We start from the raw sequence: 6586 nt of genomic DNA, 5'->3' as shown, positions 1-6586 counted from the left end.
ATATTTTCCTTTAGATTAATTTGGAACTGAACTAAATGGGAGAACTAAACCAGTATGAGGTATCTGAATACATTATTCTTGGGTATTGTGAGTCTTGGGAGCTCCCGGCCTTCTTCTTAGTGATATTTTCCTCACTTGAATTAATCACCATGTGGGAAAAATATTTATTGTAGTCATAATCATCATTGACCTTCATCTTCACTCTCCTATGTATTTCCTGTTGAGCAATATCTTGTTCTTTGACTTTTGTCTTTCCTCAGTCACTACATATAAGATGATCACAGACTTCCTTAAGGTAAAATGTCAGATTTTTTTTGGACACTTCTTTGGAGGGTGTACATATCAGACTTTCTTTGGACACTTCTTTAGAGGGTGTCAGATGATACTATTGTGTCAATGTCCTATGAACGTTATGGGATCATCTGTAAGCCACTCCATTACTCCAACATCAAGAACAGACTTACATGCATTGGATTAGTGATGACATCATTGGATCATTGGCTTTGTGCCAATGATATGTATCCAATAATAAGCCTATTATTATAATTGTGAATTGTTATGATTGTAAATCTGCCCTTTTGTGGATCCCAGGAATTGGACAGTTCTTTTTTTATGTGATATTCCATTTGTCATCAAGTTAGCCAGCATGGACATCTATGTTCTAGAGATTTTTGATAAATGCAGACAGTAGGGTGCTAGCAACCATATGCTTCATTCTGTTGTTGATCTCCTGTTCTCTTTTTCTTATTACTTCTGCCTTCACTCTAAGGATGGGGCATCCAAAGCTCTCTCTACTTACACTGCTCATATCACTGTGGTCATATTATTTTTGGGGCCCTGCACCTTCATCTACCTGTGGCCAGTCAGCATAACCCGGGTGGACACGTTTCTTGCAGTGTTTTATGCTGTCATCACACCTCTCCTGAACCTAGCCATATACACTTTAAGAAACAAAGAGATTATAATGCTATGAAGAGATTACAATACTATCATATGAATTTCAGTATATTTTTTATGATTTTACATTTTTAGAATATTAACTTACAAGTGGCTAAACTAATCACATTTGTCCTTTTTCTATAGACTATAAACACTCTAAAATTCATGGAAGTTACATAAAATTGTCTTTAAAATGTCTGTTTACAAATTTCATTGATACATGGTTAATAACTATAAAATGGTAATAATCTTTTAAATTATGATTTTGATTATTGCAAGTGGCATTTAAGGTTAAGGACAAATTATTGGTACCTATTACATTTGCTGCTTCTTCAATTTTATTATCCTATTATAAAATGAAGTATCTAACCATGTGACATAAATGTCTACTACCCCCCAAAATCCCATTAAGCCACCAGATTGAATCTGAGTCTTGGGTTGCTTAAAGTGGTGTTGTGTCTAGAACAGAGCTTTCTCAAGTGGTCATGCATGTAGCATGTCTCAATTCATGACTGTTATTGTCTCCTTTGGTTCTGAAATCTCCCTGGATTCTTAAGTGTTGAGATAGCAGAACTTCTATGAGGTCATTCAATCTGCGTAGTCTAAAAGGACTGTTTAGGAAATAATCCCCTGCTCAAGCTGCCAGGCCTAAGTTAAGGGCCTCCCTAGTACCCACTCTTGACAATTTTAGTCATCTACCTAAAAATTTAAAGAAATATATACAATAAAGATTTAATAAAAAGATTTAATACAAGAAAATATTAGTAATATGTAATAGTAATCATAATATTATAACCTGCTAACACAGTGGTGGAGAAAGTTGAACAATTAAAGTGTGCAAACCAAATTTAGTTTTCAGAACTCATGTTGTGTGACTCATAATCACCTGTAACACCAATTCTAGGAGATTTGACATCTCTTTACTACAGATAACCAATACTCACATATTCATGTAACACACAAAAAAAATAAAAATAAAGTGAAAATAGAAAAAGAAAGAATGCTTAGCTGTACTGAATTTGTAGCTCCTGGTTGCAAGGAGAGGTGTACTTCTTTGATATGTACAGTATTGTGCCTTTTGCAGGCCAAAAGGCTTCAGTTCTATAAAACATGATCATTGTCCTGGTGTCTTCTGGTTTTTATTCCTGAAGCTTGATAAGAGATGGAATTGGGTTTTCTGTGAAATTGCTGTGAAAGTTGCTCTCCAACTAAATCCCTGAACTCAATCAGTTCCTGACTTGACAATGGAGTTATTCCTCCAAACAGGAATATGGTCAACACTAATATCAGGGGATCAATTGCATTCTCTCCCAGTTGTACGCTGTAATTGTACTCTTTTTAAACCTAATTTAACTCTCTAACAATTATACTCTTACTTAAAACTAAGTTTGCTTTTGACTGCAGGTTCAATTGCCTCAACCAGAAAGCTGGATTCAACCTAGAAAATACTTTTCACTTTTCCTTTTGTACTTTTCTAATGTTATGTGCTGTTTTAAGCTTATCATCGCTTTTTATTAGTTCCCAGGGTTGGTCTTACATTCTTTCTGTGTTATATAGTTTCTTGATCATTTGGATCTTAATTGTAGAATTGTATAAAGTGTACTTTTTATTCTTTAAAGCATTTTAAATTATATTTTGAGACCATACTGTAACTATATCCTTTGCTCTCTTTCCTTCATTTCCATTTTCCTCTTCAACCGTACCCAGCACTACTGTTTTCTTTCAGATTGAAGGCTTTGCTTTCTTTATTTGTTCTAACAAAACAAACACACACCTCTAAAGATGTAAATACAATCTTATCAGTTCATTTGCTACTTGCTACTATTTGTATGCTTGTGTATTCCTAACTGACCATCTTTTAGTGGATAGCCAATTGGTATGCTCTTTCATGAAGAAGATAGTTTCTTCTGTTCTCAGCATTCCTTAGCTTTTGTTTAGAGTGAACACTTTAAGTGCTTTCCCCCTTTTATAGCATGTCTGTTGGTGTTGTTCTTGTTCAGGGCCTATTAGTCAGCCATTTTGCTAAGACTTACTGAGTATATATTCTCTGAAATTAAAAACTAAAAATGCAAGATATTCTATAAAGGCACAGTCTCACTGAGAATTTCCTGTTCCTCTGCTTTTACAGTCTTTATGTCCTCTATTATTATTTCTGAGTTCTAGTTGCAGGAGTTATATTGTTGATGTATAAGATGGATATGGGTTCCCCAGTAGTGTTTTTGGTGAGCTGTTTTCTGTATTGGTTTCCAGCCTTGCAAAGAGAAATATATTAATAAAAGTTAAAAACTGAACTTCTCTATGGTTATAGCAATTTAGAGAATAATTAGAGATTATACTATTTGAGTAAAGTATTGGTTTTATGTTCTCCCCCAAGATCATAGGCTTTCCAAACCTTGGTTAGGTATCTAGATTTCCAGTACGAGAAATGATTTCCCTCATGTTACATGGTCCGTTAAAGAGCTATTGGTTACTAACCATGTAGATGTGCCACTATGGTAGCCCTAGTATTAATATGCCATGCTTGTTGTGACTCATAAGATAGTACTATTAATTTTTTTTCTTTCCTAAGGAAGTTGCGATGACTTTTTGCCTTCTGATACCATGAGAACTAACCTTCTGCACTAAGATTTTCAGGTAAGTCTTAGCTCATATCCTCTTTGTCTCGTGTCTGAAGTGAATGGTGTCTTCTGCAATAGGGATTTACCTTCTACATATTTGGAGGGAGCAACCAAGAGCAAAATAATAACCTATAATTTTGTAGGAGTCTGTTGGACAACTCTGTTTCTCTTTGCTGATGTTAGGGAATTTATTAGACAATCTATGGCTCTTGGGGTAGCCTTAAATTATTTTTAATTTTTTCTAGCTTTCATATTTTTTATTGCATTGTCACAAGCTTCATGACTAATCTTTTGAAGGCATTAATTTTAGTTTTCTGACTCTACTAAATAGATTAATTTTATTCTTTGTGGTTTTTGTCTATGTGTCTCCCTGGTAAGCATATGTATATATGTATTGGTATATGCGTGTGCAGATATATGTGAAGTTGTGTCTGTGTGTATTACTGTGTGTGTATGTGTGTGTGTGTGTGTGTGTGTGTGTGTGTGTGTATGTGTGTATTTGGTGACTAAAAATTGATGTCAGGTGCCTTTCTCAATTGCTTTACTTATTCTATATTGAAGGAAGATCTTTTCACTTGAAACCTGAATTTATCTATTGGGATTGTCTAGCTAGATCATGGCTGAAGGATTCCTCGGATTATAGATTGGCTCACTCAGCATTCACATAAAATCTTGGGATTAATTCACACATAGGACCAAGAGGCTATTCTTATACCCCCATCCCACCCATTGGACTCTTTAATCTACAAGTCACACTCTGACCCCAAACACTCCTATGCCCAAAAGTCTCAGTGAAACTCTTTTTTTTACCGTATTTATTTATTTATTTATTTAAGATTTCTGTCTCTTCCCCACCACCACCTCCCATTTCCCTCCCCCTCCCTCAATCAAGTCCCCCTCCCTCATCAGCCCAAAGAGCAATCAGAGTTCCCTGCCCTGTGGGAAGTCCAAGGACCACCCACCTCCATTCAGGTCTAGTAAGGTAAGCAACCAAACTGCTTAGGCTCCCAAAAGCGAGTAGGTGCAGTAGGATCAAAAACCCATTGCCATTGTTCTTGAGTTCTCAGTAGTCCTCATTGTCAGCTATGTTCAGAGAGTCTGGTTTTATCCCAGGCTTTTTCAGACACAGACCAGCTGGTCTTGGTGAGTTCCCGATAGAACATCCCCATTCTTTCAGTGTGTGGGTGCACCCCTCGCGGTCCTGAGTTCCTTGCTCATGCTCTCTCTCCTTCTGCTCCTGATTTGGACCTTGAGATTTCTGTCCGGTGCTCCAATGTGGGTCTCCGTCTCTGTCTCCTTTCATTGCCTGATGAAGGTTAATATTCAGGAGGATGCCTATATGTTTTTCTTTGGGTTCTCCTTCTTAGATAGCTTCTCTAGGATCACTAATTATAGGCTCAATGTCCTTTATTTATGGCTAGAAACCAAATATGAGTGAGTACATCCCATGTTCCTCTTTTTGGGTCTGGCTTACCTCACTCAGGATAGTGTTTTCTATTTCCATCCCTTTGTATGCAAAATTCAAGAAGTCCTTGTTTTTTACTGCTGAGTAGTACTCTAATATGTATATATTCCATACTTTCTTCTTCCATTCTTCCACTGAAGGGCATCTAGGTTATAAAATGGGGCACTGAGCTGAACAGAGAATTCTCAACAGAAGAATTTCAAATGGCCAAAAGACACTTAAGGTCATGCTCAACTTCCTTAGCAATCAAGGAAATGCAAATCAAGACAACTTTAAGATACCATCTTACACCTGTCAGAATGGCTAAAATCAAAAACACCAATGATAGCTTTTGCTGTACAGGTTTGGGAGAAAGGGGTACACTCATCCATTGCTGGTGGTAATGCAAACTTGTGCAACCACTTTGGAAAGCAGTGTGGCGGTTTCTCAGGAAATTCGGTATCAACCTACCCCTGGTCCCAGCAATACCACTCTTGGGAATATACCCAAGAGATGCCCTATCAAACAACAAAAGTATATGCTCAACTATTTATAGCAGCATTGTTTGTAATAGTGAAACTCTTTTTTAAAAGGCTGCAAATTCACAGAGAGGACCAAGAATGGAGTGACCACCCACTCAGTGGGACACCTCATGCACTAGACCCTCCATTTCAAGGCAAAACACAAGGACCCTCCGCCACCTGCTTCAGATTCTCTAGTCAGCCAGAAAGCAAGTTTCTTGCAGGTAGAAGGCTCCAACACACTACCCCAGCAATCAGACCCTACAAGCTACAAGTGCTATTCCACCTCCGAAATCTCGCATCTCCCACAACCTCAGTGGCACTCTGAAACACAGTTGCAACTAAACAGAAAGGACTAAGAGAAGAACTCTGAAGCTATGAATGCACAGAGAGACCAAGAGAGAACAAACCAAGAGAGCAGGCCAAAAGAGACATCAGTGGCTCCTTGAGAAACATAGAGTTACAGTAGATAACACACCTAGAACAGTTATCAAAGACACAGACAGCCACTGCAAGTAATGGAACAGGAGGCAAAGATATGACTGGACCCAACTGGAGGAAGAAATGTGTAGGCAGCAATACAACCTAAAAGCAGCATGGTAACACCAGAACCTAGTGGTCATATAACAGTAAGACTTGATCATTCTAACCCAGAAGAAGCAGAAGAAAACAATTTTAAATATAACTTTAAGAGAACTATGGAGACCTTGAAAGAAGAAATGAAAAATTCCCTTAAATAAATGGAGGAAAAGCAAACAAAAAAATGGGAGAAAGGAATAAATTTCTCAATGAAACACAAGAAAACCAAGAAAAAAATAAGACAGGTGAAGCAAACAGTTCAAGACTTGAAGACTGAAATAGAGACAATAAAGAAAACACAAATGGAAGGAATTCTAGATATGGAAAGTTCTAGGTAATTGAACTGGAACTAGAGATGTAAGATTAACCACACAAACATAAGAGACAGAAGACTCTCAGGTGTTGAAGATAATATACAGAAAATAGATTTATCAGTCAAAGGAAACATTAAATCCAACAAATTATTAACACAAAACATGCAGGAA

This window comes from Microtus pennsylvanicus, chromosome 2 (genome assembly GCF_037038515.1).
Source record: "Microtus pennsylvanicus isolate mMicPen1 chromosome 2, mMicPen1.hap1, whole genome shotgun sequence".
Lineage (NCBI taxonomy): Eukaryota > Metazoa > Chordata > Mammalia > Rodentia > Cricetidae > Microtus > Microtus pennsylvanicus.
Note: the sequence above shows the minus strand (reverse complement) of the source record.